General features: G+C 35.9%; 1 protein-coding gene and 1 long non-coding RNA gene across 6 annotated transcripts in view; one reads left to right on the plus strand and one right to left on the minus strand.

Moving 5' to 3' along the window:
• LOC116284472 (uncharacterized) overlaps positions 1-23,244 on the minus strand; it is a 943,500-nt gene that overhangs the window by 48,678 nt on the left and 871,578 nt on the right. Inside the window, exon 1 of one of the 2 annotated variants that reach the window (XM_072945589.1) lies at positions 2,223-2,377. The exons of the other annotated variant lie outside the window; for it this stretch is intronic. The gene's annotated coding sequence lies outside the window, so the exon portion shown is untranslated. Of the gene's footprint in view, positions 1-2,222; positions 2,378-23,244 lie in introns of those variants that run through there. 2 annotated transcript variants of the gene reach the window in all.
• On the plus strand, positions 697-21,763 carry LOC140687783 (uncharacterized). Of its 4 annotated transcripts, none has more exons than XR_012062316.1 (5): positions 697-1,859; positions 9,593-11,411; positions 12,323-12,391; positions 16,123-16,230; positions 21,141-21,763. It is a non-coding gene; the product is annotated as an uncharacterized lncRNA (long non-coding RNA). The 4 variants fall into 4 exon arrangements; XR_012062318.1 differs by lacking the exon at positions 697-1,859 and having other exon boundaries at positions 7,971-9,702; positions 11,294-11,411; XR_012062317.1 differs by lacking the exon at positions 697-1,859 and adding an exon at positions 7,971-8,400.

Genomic DNA, 23,244 nt, shown 5'->3' on the forward strand with positions numbered 1-23,244 from the left:
TCATCCTCCAGATCAGAATGTACTTAATTATGTACTATAACAATATGAACAAAAGCATGTTGCATAAAAGATGAAAGAATACTCAGAGATGTTAACCAGTAATAAATTCAAGTATTAAATTAGGCTACAAAGAGGTACAAGACTTTTTGGAGGTATCTGGCTTTTTTCATCATGTACTTCATTCATTTCTGTATTAACCTCTGTACTTCCATTTCTCCTGGATTTTCTGATTACTTTTTTAGACTATTTGGCAGGTCATTTTCCTACATTTCATTCTGACATATGATTGATTTGTAAATTCAAGGGCAAGTAAAGGAGTTTGCATCTTTACCAACTTCTAGAATCTTGAATTCTGGCTTTATATAGTTAACTGCTGCCTTATGTCAAATGGTTTTCTCACTTCTATTAGCGTTACTTTTTTTTTTAAATTTATATTTAACAAGGTAGACTTCACAAGTTAAATGGATGCCAATTACCCTAAAATCTAAGCTGACTTTTACATGCAAGTCATTCCTATCAAATTAGTGTTCTCTACAGATTCCGTAGATAGCTGTCAACACAATGGAACCTAAGCATCAATTTTAAGCAGTTTTTTTTAAGTTTATAATATTAGTTTGATTGTGATTACATATCCCAAATTTATTTAATTTTGTGTCAGATACTAAGGAGCTAGGTGAATTTTTTATATCATTACATTTTAATCATCTTAACATTTAATTTATATCCTTTTCTGTTTCCTTTTCCATCTACAGAACACATTTCTTTGGGTTTGTCACACAGAATTTAAGCAATTTTCCTGCAATTAAATGACATTTTATTTTTCTAAGTGAATCGATGGCTAGGGTGATGATGGGCCCTGGAGGCTAAAGTCCTGTTTATTAATAATAAGTGCTTCCTCCCACTCACAGACTCATTTAACAGCCTTACTATTTCTTCCTTACACCATGGCTCGTAGTCTTTTTCAACAAGGACTGAGATGCTAAAGCTCAGTTTTAAAGTTGTTGAAGATACAACAAAGGGGACTTTCTGGCACTTCTCATTCAAATCCTACCCATCTAGACTCAAGATCCACCAAGCTGATGTATGGAGTTATCTGCAAAATAGTGGAGAAGGATATATAGATCTTTTTGGACTTTTTCTATTCAAAATAAACCAGGACATTGAACTAAAAGTAAAACTATTATAGTGAAAACTCCATATGCCAGAAATTGACAGTGTTATAAACTGACTATACTTAAATAAAAATATATTTAAGAAACTCTATATGAATACAGATAAAACGTATTAGGTACCCTTTTGGCTCTTGCATTTCTCATTCTTTCCCCTGTACTCATTTCTCTTTGCAATCTATTTGCAATGATTCTACTCGAATGATAATTCTATAATAACGTCATTATCTTTAATTATGTTAAGGAAGAGATTCAATCTTTTTTTGGTTTCCACTAACAAAGGGAAGATATATAGCCAGAGTTTGGTAGCAGAAATCTGGTTTTATACAAAATGAGGACCTGATTAAAGGCCAGTAAAATGTTACATATCAATTCTTGATGTCACAATCAAACATGGAATTTACATGAGGTAAGTTCACTGGGAGAATTCCCAATTATATTCTTTACAACAAATATTTGAGTATTTATTGAATAGAGCATTTTTCTCATGGGGTAGTTGGACTGTTCACAGCTGTTGTGTAATCAGCTCAAATCCATTAGAGGTTGGTCTTACAACCCTTTCTTTTTTTTAAGCAGATCTACAAAAAGGTTATATAGTTGGCCAAGTTCACTCAACTAGCAAGGGATATAATATGAAAGAATTTAAACCAGGTTTATGAGGTGACAACAACTGAGTTTTCTGTCAATACTGTGAGTATGACGAGTATGACCCCCTGGAGATAAACAGGGCTATGATAAAATCATCCAGCACTGTTCACAAAGACATTAATTATCCTTTATCCTTAACCCATTACTCTAGACATCTGATCAACCAGGTCAGAATTCTCAGATTAACTGTCCAAAAAAAGTCATATTTAAATTTAAGATAGTGTAATCTCACTCTCCATCTCAAGGAAGTAATAATTAAAAGTAGTATATACTTCTTTGATGTGGAATGGACAGTATGAAGCTATCTAAAATATCTTTTCTCCTTCCATTTCCTTCATCAGCTTAGTCTAATTGATACAGTAAAAGTGAAAATAAAATTTCATGTAAATCTTCTAGTAAGCAGACCTCTTACGTTCTTTCTAATATTGGTAGTTGTCTGTTGTTGTTTTTCTTGGGAAGCTCATACTCATTCTTTCTCACAAGCCTTTACTCGTGTTAATTGCATAGCAGAGAACAGTCCAGTTGTTACAAGTACTATGTTCATGAAGACAAGGCCCTGCTCTGGCATAGTTCATTTTAGCTGTAAGAAAGATTAGAGAATGGTCTGACAAAGAAATAAATGCCTTAGAACATTTTCTCAGCATTCAATAGTAATTAATAAAAGTTTTACTTCATAATAGAGATTTTTTGAGGTCACAGCAAGAGGGTATCTAAGAGAATGATTAAGAGATTTAAGTCAATTTATTTATTTAATCTATCATGCTATAACTCTATATTATTAAAACTAGGGGAAATTTCTGTTTCCCTCTGAAAATATGGATAAAGCAGTAATTTTAAATCATTTATGTAAATAAAAATACCTACAGTGCACCAGGCTTTTGGCTTTAAAATAGGCCAAATGTTTCAGATAGCAGAAAACTTGTGATTCTCATGAAAATTGATGACAAATCTAGGCCCTAATAAACCTTTTTTTAAAAAAAAGAGTTCTAGGGCACAATTTCCCACAGCCATAATTGTGACCATCTGGAATCCCATGCCTAGAATTTAAATGAGGTCAAGTATTTCCCTTTTATTCTCATGAATCATTGGACTTGAGATAAATGCATTTTCTGTAAGAACAGCAAGACAGAAAAATAGAGAACAAGGTAAAATATTTCCGTTTAAATACAGAGACACCACCTATGGGGACAGCAGACAAGTGTTACCCTGATCTTTAGAGGAAGCTGCAATTTGTATAGAGCAGACACATGAGTCAAGAGACAGAAATGCAGGCATTTCAAAAGAAGGCACAGCATAAAAATACTATCCAACATAGATAAGTAAAAAGTCTAGAAAAACAAGGTCTCCTAACAGGTCTAAATCTACACGGACTGAGTGAAAGAGGTATGTCCAGGAAAAAGATTCCCATATAGTACTTATAGCCGAAAATGGTTATTAATGAAAATAAATTCTATAAAACCAAAGTCAGGTTGCCGTGGGCCCCATTAATATAAACATGGGGATATTTGATGATGAGAAATTAGACATTTTGAAAATCAAAAGAATAAACAAATCTAAAATGTTATGTTAATACAAGTATATTGTAGTCACAATCAGTTCACTTTCTTGGATATTATTGAAACATTAACACATCATGAAAAGTCCAAGGAACTCTTGTGAAGGTAAAAGTGATACAACTTGAGACCCTCCCCACAAAAGCCCTTGTTAATCGTATAGTGAGTAAAAAGTTAACAAAATTTCAAGAAATGCTGAGTTTCATATTCCAAAGACAGCTTTTAGCTATATCTGGTTTTATTTTTAACTAAGTATGTGGTAGTAAAATTCCACATTTCTGTACTTTGTTTTTTAAGTGTAAAATTGGGTAAATAATATTTGTGCTTCTATTTTATGAAATTCTTGTGGAGCTTGAATTAGAAAAATGGAGTTGAAAATTCTTTCTGATCGCTAAGCTCTTTTTACAAAATATTCAGTTTTATTATATTGGCTTGTGAAATAATACACAACTAGACAGTTGAGTTTAACAACTCAATAAGCATTTATCAATACCTCTCTTGTGCCCTGCACTCTGCTAAGCACCAGAGATGGAAAAAGAATAAATGTGTGCCCCATCTATGATGAATTTTGAGCCTGATTTTCATGTGATTTGAAAATACCTTAGATGTTTCCACAAGCCCTACTAGCAACATACTGAGAGATGTTCACCCCACAACACAGGACCCAGAATCCCTACAGGAAGTTACACTGCAGTTGGATTTTAAAGAGCAGAAAGGCACTACCAATCAAGGGACAGGGAATGACATTTCAGGAAAACAAAAATATATGAAAAATATCATTTAAGTGAGATGTAGCTTGCTGCGTGTATGAGAGAGGACAGAGAAGCAGGTGTAACTGGACCATCACATGTTGGGTGACAGTCCCAATTAGGGAAGAATGATGCAGGTAGAAATAGTTTTAGGTAGGTAATTTTACACGTGCACTTTTCCAGTTGTCACCATGATTGATAGCAAAGAGAAAACCAGGAAGGTGGGAATCCGTGCACTGCGTCTGCAGTACGCAACCCCAGATAGCACACACACTTCAAACACACTGAAAAAGAGCAAGCCTTGCTTTTCTCTGATTTATATACTGGGCTCCCAGGAGAGAATTTCGTCACACAAAGGGTTCCGTGGTTCCATGAGTAAAGATACGATAAAGGGACCTACGTGATGATTGTTTTATGAATAGATTTATTGTTGCATTAAATTAAATCAGAAGTCCTGATGAAGAAGTAAATCTTAGAAGATGATGATGATGATGATTATGGACATTTTAGGTATAAGATGGCTTCAGAATGTCCAAGTGGATTTTATGTTTGGGAGTTGCTAGCATCAAGGAAAAGATAACGAGCACAATATAAAAACCCCACAGCAGACAGAGTTGAATGAGAAGAGCAATGGACTTAAAATAGAACACTTGGAACACCATACTGTTCAAAGGATGGGCACAAGATGATCCTAAAAAGAGCAGGAGGAACTTTTCAAGGTATAGAGAAGAACCAGAGGAGTATGGTGTATCTGAAGCCAAAGAGCTAGAACAATTGGTCAAGGCAATTTCAAGATAACAACACTTGGTCAGCAGTATCAAATAAAAAATATGACAAGAAATGTAGAAGTGTATGAACTGGAGAGCATGTGTTAGATTTGGTAACATGGAGGCCACTGGGCCAAGGCAATTTAATGTTATGATATGAAAGCCAAATTACAGTATGTTAAGAAGTCAGTGAGAATCAGACTTAATTAAAAACAAACGAAACCTAATCCCAAGTTGCTTATCAGAGATACATATAAAATATAAGAATGTTGAAACTGAAATAAAGGGAAAATCAGATACATAAAAACTAACTTGAGGTCATTGTAGATATATTAATATCACACAAAATGGGCTTTAAGGAAAACAACATTTTTAGACAGAGAGTACTTCATAATAATGAAAGGTTTAAGAAATATAATTCTAAAAGTTAGATACTATGCAACACAGCTAGTTGCTATGAAAGTGAAAACTGAGCTGTACAGAATTCTGCACTCATAATTGAAAATACACCTGAAGCATTAAAAAACTGTTTTACATACTGAACCACAAATCAGGTCTCAGCAATTATTAAGAATTAAAATCAAATAGTTATGCTTTCTGATCACAGTGGAATTTAGCTACAAGTAAAGAGCAAAAAGAATTGTTAACTCTCAAACATTAAACAACACACTTTTGAATAAGCGACGCATCAAAGAAGTCATAATGAAAATTGTAAGTTACTTTGATCTGAATAATGATGAACACTAAAACTGGATATAGCTAAAGCAATGATTATAGGAAAACATAGCCTTAACTTCATGTAATTGAAAATGAAAAGAGGCAGAAAAACAAACTAGCAACTAGGAAAAGGGAACTAGGGGGGAAAAAAGTCCAGTTAAACCCAAAAATGTAGATGAGAGGACGGAGATTAATAAAACAGTTCAAAAAAATACAGTGGAGAGAAACAACCAGGCATTAAGTTGTCTTTTCAAAAAATTAATTAAGACATCATCATAATAAGATATAATGGAAAAGTCCACGTCAATAAATTTGAAAATTTAGATGAAAAAGTTCCTGAAAAAAATAACTTCTCAAACCAACACAAAAAGAAATAGGAAGCTTGAATAACTATTTTTTTTATCTTTACATGTAAAACTTTTTCCAAAATAAAATTCTAGGCACAGACAGTTTTCCAATGAATTCTGGTAAATATTTACAGAAAAATTAACACTGAACCTGCACAAACTCTTCCAAAACACAGAAGAAGAGATAGCTTTTCTCATTTTACTTTCAGTCCAGCACAGCCTTTAACCCAAAACCTGACAAGGATACTATAGAAAGGAAACTTATGAGAACTCTTACTGAGTAACAGATGAAATAATCCTAAGTGGAATATTAACAAACAAAAGTCAGCAATATATTAAAAAGGCTGACAGACCATGATAAATCTGGGCTTATTTTAGAAATGCAAAAATGAAGTAACATTGGAAAATTAATCAGTACAGTTCATCAGACTGATGCAGTAAAGGAGAACAGTTACATTATCATCTTAACAGACGCAGAAAAAATTATCTGTTAAGAATCACTACCCATGGTAGAACTTTCAGCAAACTAGAAAATGACTATCAACTTCAGACATGGTCAAAGATATGATGGAATGGAGACTCCTACGTGCTGAAGAAGTATAAATTGGCAAAACCACTTTGAATAACAACCAGAAGTTTCTACTAAATTAAAATAGATGCATACCCTAGCTTATTGTCTAGCTACAAAAATCCTATGAAAAACTGCTTATCAAGAGAATATTTACATTTTTTATCCTTGAGATTGGAAATGAGAAGACTCCCAGTATCACCTGTTCATTCAGTATTATCTATTTAATTTTATAGATCAAAATAAGCAATAATACAGTCCTTACGTGCAAGATGATGTGGCTGTATTAGTAGAAAATTTAAAAACCCACAAATAAATAATAATCACGCTAGTTATTAATAAGAGTTTAGCAAACTCTTATTATAATTATATATATTATATATATATTATATATATGTATTATTATATAAATAATAAACCTTGCTGGATAATAATTCATTATATAAAATTCAGTTGGTTTTCTATATACCAGCAGCAAGTGAAAATTTTGAAAAGCTAAGTAAAAAGTGGTATGATTTACAAAAGCAGCAAAACTATCAAATATATAGAAATATATCTAACAAACTAAAAGACCTATATACAAAACTAAGACTTTATTGAAAGAAATTAATGAATATATAAAGAGATTAAGGTCCTTCTCATGAATTAGAAAACTCAATATTGTAACAGTGCCATTTATTTACAAACTGATTTAAAGATTCAGTGTAATCCCAATAGATATCCCACAAAAGTGTGAAAACTCAAAGATTTTTAAATTTTGTAATAAAATTCAGTGTGCTAAGGACGTCTGAGACATTCCTGATGAAGGATCATGTGAGAAGGCCTTTTAAACAAGGTATCAAGACTTGACATAATGTTACACTAATAACAGTGTGGTCTGGAAAATGGAACAGAGTAGTTATTCCAGAAAAAAAAAAAAATCAAAGCTACAAGTAGACCTTTAATTCATGACATTATCATTGCAGAGTATTTGGAATTTTATGCTGCTGGACAAATTGAATATCCATATTTTTAAAGATGAATCTTGATCTGTCCCTCACATAAAAATCAGTTCCAAATGGATTGAAGGTCTAAATGTGAAAGGTAAAATGAAGCTTCCAGAAAGTAAAGGACAGCAAGGTTTCAACCCTGGGCTCTAATATTTTCCTTAGTAGATAAAGAAATAATTAAGTACATCTGATGGGACCTTACAGAGATTATTACGCAATTTGTGAAGTTAAGAAACTTTTTATAAGTGACCGTATAATTAGACACTATCATCATAGTGATGACTTGAATTCACTAAGTCATCATAGCCAATTACATTTTGTGCTTTAATAATTCTGTTCAAGGGTAGATTTATTAAGGTGTTAGTGAGAAAGTGATATTCCTAGTTGATTTCTATTGAACAAATTTAATGATAAAACCACATGATTTTTGAGGTTTAGAGATTTTTCCACTAGCCAGAGCTTGCCCAGCATTTAATTGGCACTTCACTTAATACAGAATGTATCAAAAAATTAAGTAGGCATTAATTAGGAACACAAAATGTGAACTAGCCTTAAAAAGTTAATTATCAAATTGGTGTAGCTGTCTGTCGTGGACTCCCATAAGCAGCCTGTTAAAGCAGTTTCATTTTTTAAAATGTAATATGTTTCTCAGGATGTGATTACACATACAATATATGATTGTAATTTTGAGTTAATTGCATAGTAGCTAGATGAACTTTTACATCGTTACAGTTTAATCAGTGTTTTTCATGATTAACGTTCATTTACGTTTAAAGCTTCCAAGCTTTTTCTTTCCCTGACTTCTGCTCCTCCCTTCTCATGCCAGGCGCTGACTTAACAGATCACTCCATTAAAGCTCTCTGAGGACAAACTTCTGCTTTGTCTCACTTTAGGTACCAGGACAATTTCACTTGAAACTATGATAGCAATAGTGTCTTTACCCACAATGTAATCCTAATGACTGTAATTATCTTAATATATAGAAAAGAAAGGGTAGAAATTAGTTGGGGATATTGCATAGCTAATAAGGAAAGCAGTTAATACTCTCTACCACCTTGACTTCAGTTTTATTCCAACTGTTAACTTCCAGAGGAAAAGATAATGATAAAAACGATAAAAGATAAAAGATAATTATCTACATGTAAGAAAGATAAAAAATTTTTTTCTTTCTTACATGTAGCCCGAACAGCATGAAATACATCAGGACCTTTTTATTACAAATTTTTTAAAAATTGCCCATTTTAAGATACAAGCTCATCTAAGGACTGACCACTAGAAGTATCCAAAACATTTAAAAAAAACCAAAAGGTATGATTCTTCTCCATGCTTCAAACGTTAATCAGCTTGAAAGGGGGAAAATATAAAGTGAATGTAAAAATAGATACGGTAATAGGGGCTGTCTAGAATAAAGACATTCAAGACAGTTTCAATTAGATCATACTCTTTCAGAAGGTGCCTCATTTGTGTAGCTGAAGCACACTGTCTGTCTGATATAAAGGTATTCTGAGGAGTGCAAAGATCACTTGAGGTGAAATGACTGAATCTCAGCCAGGGGGAGCCTGAGAAGATCGGGTGCAAGAATCTGTCTCAGAGAATACTTGCAGAGTTGAGCAGCTCATCTAAATACACTGAGCACATTGCTGCTGACAACCCTGGTTAATAACCAGTGTGGAGAAAAGCTCTTGATGGTGAAGATCTGTCCAGTAAACATTGAAAAAGCAACCAGGAAGCTTAAGTCCAGGAGTGGCTGGTCAACGGAACTTTAAAATGAAGGACACGGCTATAAGTATACCTGGCACTTCCCATCTCTTGTCTAAAGCAAAATGTGTGGTCTTTGTCTCAGCGCTAGCCTTTGAATGTTTCTGTAGAATAGTATTCTTCTAAAACTTTTCCTTCTTCATGAAAAATGTTAATGAAATTACCATAAAATACTTAATGAATTGGGACGCTTTTATTTTGCCTTCTGGAGATAACTATATATATGCTATGCGTATCCCCAAATACTCAAAATAGTTAACACTAGAATTGTTTTTATCTTGGAATGATGAGATTATAAGTGATTTTTATTTCCTTCTTTCTTCTCAGGTTCTCAACACATTTGCAGACAGCACATATTACTTTCCCACCAAGAAAACAGAAGAATAAATAGCAATTTTTAAAAAGTACATTCTAAAAGTATGAATTTTACAATGTTGGTAAGAATGAAGAAGAAACTCCTCTTCCCCATTATGAATCCATGACCATCTTGTGCTTTGTGATACAGTTCTAGAAGTGTTTTTTATAGGAGAGTATGCATTTTGTAACCATTCACAGTACTTTTGTACATTAAGCATTTTATCATATCTTTTGTGCACCTGAATTTGGCCTATGCTGAAAATTTTCTTCTGTGGGTATTATTATGGTCTGAAGGTTTGTGGCCCTCCCAAAATTCCTGTGTTGTAACCTTAATCCCCAATGTGACGGTATTTGGAGGTAGAGACTTTAGGAAGGAATTAATGTTAGATTAGGCCATGAGGGTGGGGAGCTCATGATGAAATTAGTGCCCTTATCAAAAGAGGAAGAGACATGAGATCATCATTTCTCTCTGCCATGTGAAAATACAAGAAGATGGCCGTCTGCAAACTAGAAAGTGTTCTCACCAGGAACCAAATTGGCTGGAACCTTGATCTTGGACTTTCTGGCCTCCTGGACTGTGATAACTAAATATGTGTTGTCAAAACCACCCAGTCTATGGTAATTTATGATAGCAGCTTGAGCTAAGGCAGAGATACCTCTGCCCATCTCTGTAACTTGTACCAACTTCTCTTTATACCAGGAACTACCAGCCACTGAAGAAAATTTGGTATAATTTGTGATTGAACTTGATCTAGAAGCCTTAGGTCTTGAGCTATAGTAATCAATGCATTATGAAAGAACATTACCTAAAAGCTTTCACACTAAACACTAAATCAGATGTCACCACCACCAAAACATCAGGGAGGAAACACGGCATAGAAACTATACTGGATTGTGGTTTTTTATAACTAGCTGTGTGACCCTGAGAGAAAGTCACTAAAACATGCTGGCCCCCAGTTCCCCCAACTATAAAATAGAGGATTGTATTAAATGATAAGTGAATTATCTTCCAGCTTTGTAATTCCATGATTTCAACCACATAGTTAAAAAATTTTCACTGTCAACCAAACCAACAGGAGAATAAATTTAAAACTACCCTCTAGTGCTTTCCTGGAAGTCTATTTCATGTGACTAAAACAAAATAAGGGTTATGAAAAATTGAAAAGTATGGCTCTAATAGTCCATTTCACAATTGTCACAGAATGTAGTTGTGCCTGCATGTGCAACACAGACCTTATGTAAGAATTTACCAACAGCCTGGATGATAATGGAACTCTGCTGCTCTGGGCTGCATATAAAAATGAGGCTAAATTTTCACCTTAACGTCCTGCTCTGGGACATACTCTTTCATGACAGCCCTTATCTGTCATCATTGGTGTCTTTTGTGTCACATAATTGTGCAGTTTGTGGATTGGAGAAACAAATGCCTTAAGGAAAATCTCTGCACAGGCACTTCACTCCTGTTCATTCCAACCTGTTAAGGTAGATAACTTCATAGAATATTTCTGAAAGATGATACCCTTCAAACTGCTCCCCTTTCCTGAGCCGCCAGTGCACTAGAAAGATTAGACTGTGTTATGCATTTGTCATGGAAAGTCATCATGATCTTTTTTCTTATATTATTTCTGTTTTTTAATCCCTTTTCTTTCCTAACTAACCCTGCTTTCTAAGGGGGTATTATGGATAACACGCAAGCCAGTGATAAATGCCAATGGATATATCAGTTATTCAAGTGTTTTTGGTTTTCTCAGTGACTGTACCATATGTCCATGAACAACGGATCTGATCAGTAAGTAAAGAGACAAAAAAGTAATGATTTAGAAAATAACATGTAGTAGTTGGTTATCTGCATGGTCATAGTTGATACTGTAAGAAAGTTCCACACAAAACATCCCCCAGTCTGCAAAGAATCACAGCTGTAACTGATAACAAATATTCTAGATATTTCCACGTTTCTACCACATGGCCTGAAACATAAAAGATGCTCAATAAATGTCTTCTGTATTAAAGAAGAAATTGCAGTTTTTGAGAACAGTTTCGTAGTAGCAAAATGATACATTCTTCCAAGAGTTAAGTAACAATCCTTCACATCCATAATACATCACTAACTATTCCCTGTAAACCAACAGCTGTCTTCCTCCATGTTTGAAATACGACTTCTGATGATATTTTAAAGAGAAGAGATTTAAAAAGTACAATGGCTCAGTTCTTGGCAGTTCTTAGCGTGATTGTTTAATTCTCCCCTTCTGATAATATTTTCTAGTGAATTTATTTGGAGACAGTAAAATCAAACTTAGGGAATTGTTTTATTCTTTTGTTCCAAGTCTGGATTTTTAAACTTTGAGTTAATACATCATTCCTGAAGAAGCTGACAAGAGAGCTTCGATCTTGTGGAATTGTTTGGGGGCAACTTCAATTTTAGGCAGATTACAATGCCTGTATTGGGAGTGAACTGATTTTAAGAGAAAGGAATAGCTATGTGTATCATTTAAAAGATTTTTTAAAGAAAGAAAAGGAGACAAACACATGACTAGAAGTACTCCACCTTATATTTAGAAAGGACCACATTGTAGGGATTTTCTGAGCATAACTCTTGAGTTACATTGTGATGAGAGAACCCACTTTAAGGAGAAAATTTAAAGAGAAAGGCAAAATGTGTTTGAGATGTTTTTGTTGATTAATGACTGTTCTTTAAACTAGGACAGAAAAGCACTGGAATGAAGGAAAGCTGACAAATTATTTTGAACAATTATGAAAATGGAACTAAAGGTAAACTCTAAGAAGAAATTTTAAAACCTAAAAAAAAAAAATTAAATGAGTAGATGAGTAAACCAAAGTACTCTTTGAATCAGTATTTGAGATGTAAATTAGAGTGAGGAACTAAGAGTTAAGAAATTAGAAGGGAAAATACCAAATTTTAACATTTATGACAGATATGCTATTTTTAAAATGTGTTTAAATTTTCCAGTGGTATTCATAGGAATCAAATTTTTATTCGAAAAGATGTTAAAACATTGAAACAATTTGCATATCATAAACTCTAAAACTCATGTGAAGGTCAAAGAAAGTTTGGTAGTTTACCAGGGAGACAGTACGCCATCCAGTGGCCTCTTACCCATAATGTAAGATTGACGTTGTTAGACGTGATTAAGGGAAAGCCCCGGGAGGGGGAGCTTTGGCACACTGCCTTGGACCATAGTAAAACTGCCAGATTTGAGTCTTGACTTGGAAATTAAACCACTAATTCATTTCTGCATGTTAATTTCAACAAATATTTGTAGATATCCTATTACAAGGAAAACACCTTTGCTAAACACTTTGAGGCTGAAAAAGAGACTAAGACATACTTTCTATAGCAAAGGCATATATCTAGTGATTGTTTGAGATACAAATATGACAATGAAAGCTGACAATAACAAGTTCCACATAATTAGTACATGCTATGGTAATAGTTTCAGAGTTTGATGATGATGTTGGATTTGACTTTGAATCAAAGGTAGTCCTTGTATACGGAGATATTAGAACATGGTAGAGAGTTCAGGTGGGCAGTAGTGAGCAAAGTATGAAGGACAAACTGAAAATTCTGCTGCGGACAGGGTTTAACTGAATGTAGCTAGATGACAGATTTTTTCAGAGACTTAATGGAGATAATGATGAAGATACAGGTTGGGACAAATTGGCTTAAGAGTTTTAATTCCAACCTAAGGGTTTTCAAATTAATTCCACTGGCGATGGAAGAACATTCAGTGCTTGTCAAACTGGAAAATATCCCAGTGTGGTATTCTATGAAGATCTGGGAAGAAAGAGAAGGTGACTAGTTTGTACTGTGTGTTATTGACACAGCTGATCCTTTGGTAATAGATCTGAAACCTCGGTTGCTATTGCAAAGCTTGCTCTCCATCAATAGGGTTTTAAGTAAAATTTGCAAATAGAAACTTTTGCTTCAAGTTGACTTAGCCTTTGTCATTCTCACTTCTCTAACAGAACTGAGTTGATGGATCCCTCAATCCTTGCTTTAAAATGAGACTAGGTGACTACTGCCATCCCCGCACTGACCCAGACAGAGCTTGGCATAAAGTCCTCTAGGGAATGTGTGGGTTCCAGCTCTGCCGTCTGACCACTAGTGGGCAGACACAGCCCTCGGTTCTGAGGGAAGCTCCATATCTCAGAGGGGAAGCAGGGTCAGCTATTCCAGGGGCTGTTCCTTTCACTGCTTAATCCAACCTGGCTGGGTGTTTAACAATATAAACTGTAGATTTACTGTGTCTGTCCCCTGAGCACTGAGCCACCACCTCCACTCGAAAGGTAACTCCACCTGGTAATTAACTGTGAAATATTGAGTGGCCAGTGTCTGACCCGAGTGTTTGTGCCAAGCAAAAGTTTCACTTGAGCTTTTTTTTTCTTTCTCTCTTTCACTGCCAGTTTGTGTGTATGTGTGTTTTTAAGTATTAACTCTCATGGAAGCACATGCCTATTTAAAATTCCCAGACGATGAGTCAGACCCGTTCAGTGAGGTTCCTGGAGAGTCACATGATGTGGTTTGATGAAACTTCACCTTATGAAAGGTTGAAGAAAAAAATCAGAAGAGCTCTTTCAGATTTACCTATATACGTATGTGTGTGTGTGTATACATATAACTGGAGTATACACATATGTGTATATTATACATATAATTATATATATATATATACACACACACCACACACTAGAGAGAGAGAAAGACACATGCAGAAATTTTAAAATCCCTTTGTTTTTGTTCCTTTCTTTTTTCCTCTGTAGATATTAAAGAATCTGGTAATCTAATAGCTCATGGTTCTTTGTAACAAGAATAAAGCAAAACCCTTTAACCATGCAAGGCACACATGGATTTGAGTTACTATCTACCCCCTGAATTAACAGCAGTGAGCCTGGAAATCTTGATTCCAAAGTGACAGAAACATAGCATTGCTGAGACCTAGGATATACCAGCTATTTCACTCATTATTCTGATAATATATCTTAGGCTTCTTTGGATCTCTAAAATATCTCTATTATAATCCATATTTTTCTTCAGATCAGTTTGATGTTTCATAGTATAATTAATATACCTTGTTAGCTTGAATGATAAAGTAGATAGCCTCTTGTTCATAAATCTAAATCATAGTAGTTTTGAAGCTTTTCAAATTAAATTTTCTATATAATTTCTCAAAGTATAAACTCATTCCAGGAGTGATTTTTGGAATGCAAAGCTTTATTTGCTAATGAGCCCCAGCTATGGGTAGGACTGAGTCAGTTCTTATGAAAATGTGTTACTTGTAGAAAAACAGGTATTCTAGAAAGCTCCCTGCCTCAAGATGAGTGTGGACAGAGGGAAAGAAGCCAAGAGTTCCTTAAAAGTTCTCTTCAAAAGATTGAGGGTGCACACGTTTTAAAGAGTGTCTTGGGGCTTTAAGACATCAAGGAACAGAGGAAGTAACACCAACTAAGTTGGCAGCATTGATTCATTCATTTAATGAACACTTACTGAGAACCTACTATGTGCCAGAAACTGCTAGATGCTAGAGATCCAAAGAAAAGTATATTCTAGTTTCACCCACAAGTGCTCCCAGTTCGAGGGGTGAGGGGTTGCATAAACAAATAGTTATAGTTCAGGAATGTGGAAAGTCCTATGAAAACACAGGTGCAGAAATGACTAACTTTGTCTAACAGAATTTGATAAAACTTCACTGAGGAGGTGATACTTGATCCAGATCTTTACAGATAAGTAGGAAATGACTTGCTGAAAAACCAGGAAAGTAGAGATTAAAAAATACCATGAAAGTTGGAAAGGGGATGTTCAAAGAGAAAGGCTTATCAAAGGCATAATTTATCACTAGTCAGAAAAGGCCTGTACTGGGGAGCCTTGACTGTGCCATTCAACTGCACCTTCATTCTGGGCCAGTCCAGAAGCTAACCACGTTCCAGAGAAGGGTTTGTAACCAGGAAGAAGAAAGTCAGTAGGAATCTAGGCTCTCTCGCATCTATTTATTCATTCTTCATTTCTATCTTTATCTCCCTCTCCGCCCCCCTCCCTCTCCTGCTCAGACTCTCTCATCCCTAGGCCTGAATCATTCTATTTTGAAGACCAGCACCACTTTTCATTAGATACTACAATTTACATACCACCATGTCATGGTATAACCCAGACTTACTGCTAATGCTGCATTGAAATCCCAGATTCCCTGAGGGGAGACTCTCATCTGCCTAACTGATCCAATGCCCTGTGGTCAGGAGTAGAGTCTCAGCGTATACACCAGAGTTCTGGACACAAAGCTCTTTTGAATGGGGAGGGCATTCTCAGAGCGGGTGGCCCATGGGTCGTGCGTCACCCAGGAAGTCATCTGCTACTGAGGATAACTCTGCTTTAGATGCACCAGAGGGATCTGGGGGTGTGGTACATCACTGTGACCTTTCGCACAATGCCAGTCTACATTTGCTGAGGTTCTTTTCTATGACTTTTCCTTGTCTATAACTATTTCTAGGGTGCTTGCAGAAAAGAAAAAAAAAAAAAAGGAAGCTGGCATGTCCAGGAAAGTGTATTTCTACATGAACAGAAAAATGATGGGCTGGGGCATGAAACTTAAGTCAAGGTGAATATTTGTGATTTTTTTTCCTCCTTCCCCCATGGTCACTACCTTCAATTAAGAAAAGAAGGCCAATTATACTAGGGGTTAAGTGTGATGCGAAAGTTATATACAACTGGAAATCATTCCTTTGGAAGCCAATTCGTTCCTGTGGTCTGAACATAAGAACTAAGTTTCAAAAAAACTCTGAGCTTTATATATAAGTAGAGGCTGTAAGTAACTGGAATTTCTCCCAACATATTTCTACCATGGAAACATGAAGCAGCTGGTGGTATAAGTGAGTTCTTAAGCTTTTTTTTTTTAATGGTTTTGTTATTTTTATTCTCAAATTATTCAATTTCCTCACATAAAGCTGGCTAGCAGGTCATAGGGAAAGTGGCCTTTTCACTAGGACTTGAGTATTTTGTGGAAATTATTAGTAAATAACTTTGTCCCGACATTTCCATAGACACGTTGTATCCAGAATTAATAAACAATTCAGAATCGCATCTAAGTTAGTCCAAACTTGTAGTAACAAAGGTAACTCTAGCTGTTCTAATAAATAAATTCCCAAGTACCAGTGTTTTATTGCTCACTCACTTAAAGTCCTAAGTCAGTGTCCCTGATTGTTAAGTGGCTCTTATCCATGTTTCAAAGAGCTGATCCCATTCTATCTTATGGTTCCACCATGTTCCACAAATAGTTCCCAAGGTCACCGTGAAAGAGGGAAGAATGTAGAGTGTTGCATGTGGGAAGTCTGTATGGGCCAAGCCCAGAAGTGGCAGACATCACTTCCACCCATACATACTCAACTGGCCAGCAGTCACAGAGCTGCGCCAAAAAGCCAGCACAGCCGCATTCCACCCAAGGAGAATGAGAAATAAATGGGATGAAAAGCAGCTCGTTTCCTCACAGCGCTCTCATAGTGCTTATTTCACAATGCATGATAATAAAAAAGGCGTGTTCATTTAATATAAACTGAATCGAAAATCACTTAGCCATATTTGTTAAATTCAGTGTATAGATAAATTACTATGACAAAGTGCTCCTTTACGATGTTGTCATTCATAATCCTAATAAGCATTAAGTAACTTTAGAAATTACATCCAACACTTCGACATTTCATTGAGAGCTGGGTTCTGAACTCTTGGGTTGCGTGTAGCTGTCCAAAAAGGTGAATAGAAAGTTCTAAATATGAGGAAATAAACGAGGAAATTATTTTCCTATAAAGGTCATTGTTTTAAACAAAACTAGTTTATTCATTGTTCCTTGTTGTATAGAGGGAATCCTACTAGAAACTGTCAATAAAATACTGCCTTGTTCTTAAATAAAGTGATATCATCTTCACGCCTAATTACATGATTTTAGTTATCACTGTGTGGGTTATTTCATTCTGTTCAAATTGATGACAATACACACTTTCTCATACTGTTTCATATCATTTCAGGATAAATTTAATATTGTGCCCAAATTTTCTCTATTCTTTACTTCTGATCATTAAACTTACATTTCTTTAGATTTTCAGGTTCTATGTTTTCTTATACTTGTAAGAAATTATGGTGAAGACTTAATTTCGTAGTTGGGGAAAGAGGGAGTTTGTAAAACTATGTTTGGGTTTCTTTTATTTTTTAGGGATTTTTTTGTTTTGTTTTTAATCAGTTCCAGTCCCTGGATTTTCATCTGTACCTCTCATTACAGTCTCTGGAGAAAGTGTTTATGGTTTGAATCCTAGAAAAAGTTGTCAAATGAAATCTGGGAACACCCAAGGAATAACACAATACTGCAGAGTTAATATGATTGATGATATCATACCTCATTTTTAACAGATGTCAAAAGAAGGAAAATCAAGCTGCCATTCCATATACTGAACCTTTGTTCACATAACAGAAGACCTTTATAAGTAAATCATGATGAACGTTAAGTATTCAGTGGGTTAGGTGATGGACATTCAGATTATTTGGGAGCTTTCAAAAGAATAAGACATCATAAAAATCAGAATTTCTAGAAAAGATGCATATATATATATAATTTTCTTGTGCTGTATTTGACCACAGTGTTTAGTTTGGCATTGCTGGATGTATTCTAGTTAGGTAAAGTTTCTTTTCAGAAACAGAACCGTATCTTTGGCACTCAAAAAATCTCATATGCACCCGGTCTTAAAACTAGCTTTTTAATAATTGCCAAATAGAGCCCCACTTTCCAACTGCGAGCTGACGGGGAGACAGTATAGGTGGTACTGCTCAACAGTGTATGTGTGTAAAAATGATTCAGGGAAAGTAAAAGAAAACAATTCTATCTGAATTTAGTTAAAGAAGATCTATTGTTTCTTTGCTGAATCCAGCCTTGTATTGAATCAGATTATTTTCTCTACACCTACTGTGGTCTTGTGTTGACTGCCTCCAATAAAAGGCTAAATCAGTTGGACTTGTCTGGTAATCTTGTAGATTTAGCTTAAACTTTGACTTATCTTAAACTTACAAAATTACCTGTGAGATAGTATCCATAACATCTCTCTCCTGAGTAAGCCCTCACACCACTTTGGGGGATCTAGACAAGGGTAGGGTACACCATGATTCTTACTCAAAAGTGATTCTAGGACAGTAAGTCCCACAGAAGGGAAAAGTACTGGTTCTTTCTGAAAGCATCTGAGGAATTTCTTACTTTTGAAATTTCATGTCCTCCCATGCCTGATGCTTTCTGACGAATTATCAGGCCCTTGCAGGTTGGGTATGTTATATCTGGCAGCGTGAGTGTATACCTCTGATTTCAATTTAAAATTAAAAACTCAGAAATCTTTGTTTCTACTAAACACACACGCATGCATGCGCACAGACACAGAGAAGTGCATATACCCAGAAAGAACTTTACTTGGGTCTTCTTTAAAATGCCAGTAGAATACATGGTATTCATTGCTAGATACTGTGAATTTACAGGAACAAAGGGAACAAAAGCACTTTAGATATGAGGTCTCATTGTAAGTTGAAAACAGCATGCTAGAATTTAACTCTGGAAAAATCCTTGAGTGTTGACAAACATGCTAACTCAAATATTTTTAACTCTGCATTTTCCACAGTCTTTAGCAGGAGTCAGAAAAGGTTTCATATGAAGGACCAGTAAGTGTTTCACACTTTGCAGACCATAAGACTCTGTTACAATTGCTCAGCTCTGCCTTTGAATCAAGAAAGCAGACATAGACAATACATAAACAAGTGAACATGACCACAAGCCAATAAAAATGTATCTGCTGAAACAGACAGGGGGCTGGATGTGGCTCTCGGGCCACAGTTTATCAACCCCTGGCCTTGGGTAACTCTCACTTCCTGAGTTAACTGCAGTTCCTTCCCTCACAGAGATTCTTAGAAACTATTTTCAAATTATTCATAATGTTGGCTTTTCATCTGAAATATGGACATAAAAAATTGTTGTCCCCATTTGTTATGAAGAATAAGACCCATCTGCTCAACTGAACAGACCACAAACCTGTCATCTCCTCTGAGCCTTGTTGAGGGCCTGTAGGAACTGGGAAATAAGTTCATCTGTCAACTTACAGCCAAAGAACGTGAAGCAAGAACATGGAGTTTTGGTTCCACAAGATGCTCTATTGAAAAGGGCACCACTGAGAGGCCTCATGTTTGGCGCCACTGGGGACAGTCTTGAAAATAATAACCTACTTTTCCTGAGCAAAGCCAGCTCTGAAAGAGGATGATGCCTACGAATGAGGCCTCATAAAAGAATATAATTAAACACTGATGCTCCTCAGAGAGAACGGGCTGTGAGGCAGTGACTGTGGTGGCACGCATTGTACCAACGAGAACAAGATGTCACAATTGTATATTTGCAGGTTGATTTAATCTGACAGGATTCTTAGCAACAGGGAACTTGGTCTGTCTGTGCATCACAACACCGCCTATGTGTCCGACAAATGAAGCTCTATTTGTCTTTTATAAACTTATGTGCGTCAATTAGCAAACTTCTAAATCTAGCCGGATGTTCTTATCAGCAGAGATCCCGCCTTCACCGGCTGTGGTGCAGCCTTTTGTAAGTCATTCTCCTTATTTAATTGAAGACTTCCAAAAATTCTTTTTATAAGCAAAGGGTTTTTTTTTTCCCATAATTTGTTTTTTGAATGTTCTCTCATGCAAAGTTCTCATTATCTGATCTTCTGAAGTATCCCTAACAGATAAATGAGCAGCTAGTTGGCTGCGTTGTTCCCCACAGGTAACCACGGAAAGGAAGAATGGGCTATATCAGGAGTCAGCAAACGACAGCCCTTGGGCCCAGTCCAGCCCACCGTACCCCATTTTGGACGACTCATAAACTAAGAACAATGTTTACACTTCTAAATGGTTGGAAAAAAATTTAAAGGAGGACTTTTTTGACTGGTGGAAAGTATATTATATACAAACTTCAGTATCCATCAATAAAGTTATATTGGCACACAGCCACATTTAATTTTTTTTTTTAACAAAAATCTATTGTGTTCACGCTGCAACAGCAGAGATGAGAGGTTGCAATGGAGACAAGAGAGCCAGGAAAACCTTAAACAGTTACTCGTGGCCCTTCATAGGAAAAGTTTGTCTACCCCTGGGCTACACGGACCTTCAAATTCCCTTTCCAATCTTTTATTTTAATATGAATGTTATCACCTTCCCTTTCTAATTCCCACTTTTGCCTTGAATTTGGGGTGTGGGAGGTGTTTCAGGATAGAGACAGGGGCTCAGCCTTGGGGCCCAATTCTGCATGGTGCTTTAAAATTATAAGTGCTGTCACATACATTGTCTCGCTTGATCTTACACACTGACGTATTATTCCCTTTGAAGAGGAGGCAACTGGGGTCCAGGTATGTTAATGGACTTTCCAAAAATAATGCAACTAATAAGTGGTAGAGAGCACTCTAAACCTGACTCTGAATCTTAACGTTGTTTCTTTACTACTAGTTTGCCTCAAGAAGTAAGAAATAGAAACCAAAAAACCCTGTGATCTGACGGTTATTCTTATCTGGGATTCATGCACAAAGCTCACGTGGAATGAAACTGGAGAGACCAGGTCTTCTCCCGTCCCTGGCACCCTGACATAGAACCTGTACGGACTGCAGGCTGGGCTCCCTTTCTTCACACGGAGTAGAAGAGAGCAGTGCTGTGTACTTCCATAGCCAGAGAAGCCCATGTATCCAAGAAGAATTAAGAAGCAACACCTAAAACTATCAAGCTTTCGAAGGAACGTAACCAGTTACCCTGACTCCATGCTTAGCTCCCTAAGACCATGTAATGGACTAAATGTGTATGTCTCCCCTAAATTTGTATGTTGAAATCTTAACACTAATGTGATGGTATTAAGTGGTGGGACCTTTGGGAGGTCATTACGTCACAAGGGTGGAGTGCTCACAAATGGGATTAGTGCCTTTATAAAAGAGATCCCAGAAACCTCCCTGCCTTCTTCAGCCAAGTGAGGACACAGTGGTAAGACAGACATCTATGAAACAGGAAGTAGGTTCTCAGATAGTGAAACTGTTGACTCCTTGATCTAGGATTTTCCAGCCTCTAAAACCATGAGAAATAAATTCCTGTTGTTTATAAGCCATCCATCCTATGGTATTCTGTTACACCAGCCCAAATAGATTAGGACAGACCACTTCCAAAGAGCAGCCAGAGTGATCTTTTGAAAATCCAAATCATTAGAATAAATCAGAAATTCTTATGAGGCTGTACTTTGTTGTGCCTTCCTATCCCTCTCTCTCCTCTCCAACTCATCTCCTCCCAAAGGAAGCTTCTTTCATCCCACTGTAGCCACAATGGTCTTCTTGCATTGATGATGACTGCTCATTTCCACCCTTGCTATTCCATGGGCTTAGAGAATTATTACCCGAGATCTCAGGGTCCACTTCTTCCCATCATTGGAGAGCTACTCAATTGGCAACGTATCTTCAGAAACACTGTCTTTGACCACATAATCCATCTCTCCCTATCTGGTACTCTGGTTTCTTTTTAGTATTAACTTGCTCTAAAATTATTTTATTTACTTATTTATTTATTGGTACAATTCTTTAACATCCATCATCCTCCATTAGAATGTAAGCTCCTTTGGTGCAAAGATTCTGCTCATCTTTTTTCACCAACACCTAGAACCCTGCATGGCACATGGTACACAGTGAATAAATGCTAAATGGATGAATGAGTCAATGATTGTGGCCTTTGAAGTGCAATGTTGCCTTTTTGTTCATATAATCTTCCTTGGTGGTGGTAAGACAAGACCTATTATTTCAATCAAAAGACCTAATATGACAGATCTATCCATAGTAGGGTTAGTAGGATAAGAAATTATGGAACAGCATAAGATAAGAAATCATGAGTTGAACCTGGAAAGAAAAAAATGTACACATTCTGTAGGCGTGTAGATTGTTTATAACAATGATAAATATTTTCACCTGTAAACACTTTTTCTACAATACACATTTGAAGCCCTCAGCTTCGCAGTGTTGTGGCCTGTCATGATTTCAATGCACCTAGAAGTTAACAGGTGTCTTAAATTTCTAAACTGTCACCTTTTGAAGACAGAAAATAGAACTTTCTGAGCAGAAAGCTAAAAAGCTCTATTTGACCAGTAACTACTATGGTTCATCTCCTTTGGCAAATGGGTTGACTGGCTTCAAATATCAACAATAGGTACATAGTGAATATTAACTCAGAGTCACCAGCGGCAAGAGGTGGCAAAAAAAATTCTATTTCATACGTATGTGTGTGAGTGGATGAATGAAAAGCTGCTTTTAAATTTAAAGGAGTATTGTTAAATAAATTGAAAATCCTAAAGCTGGACAGTACCTGAGAGGCACAAGACCTGAACTAAACAAACTCATTCTAAAATATCTTTTATTTTAAGAAAATATAATTTTATCAAATTCCACAACAGTTAAGAAGGATGGCGTTTTAGCAATGCGTGGCTTAACTCTAAGGTGTACATGAGAATGGAGTTGAATTATGCGTGAGACATGGTGATTTAATGAACCAAGGAAAGCACATTCACTTCAAGGGGACAAAATGTGCT

This window comes from Vicugna pacos, chromosome 20 (assembly GCF_048564905.1).
Source record: "Vicugna pacos chromosome 20, VicPac4, whole genome shotgun sequence".
NCBI classification, from domain to species: domain Eukaryota; kingdom Metazoa; phylum Chordata; class Mammalia; order Artiodactyla; family Camelidae; genus Vicugna; species Vicugna pacos.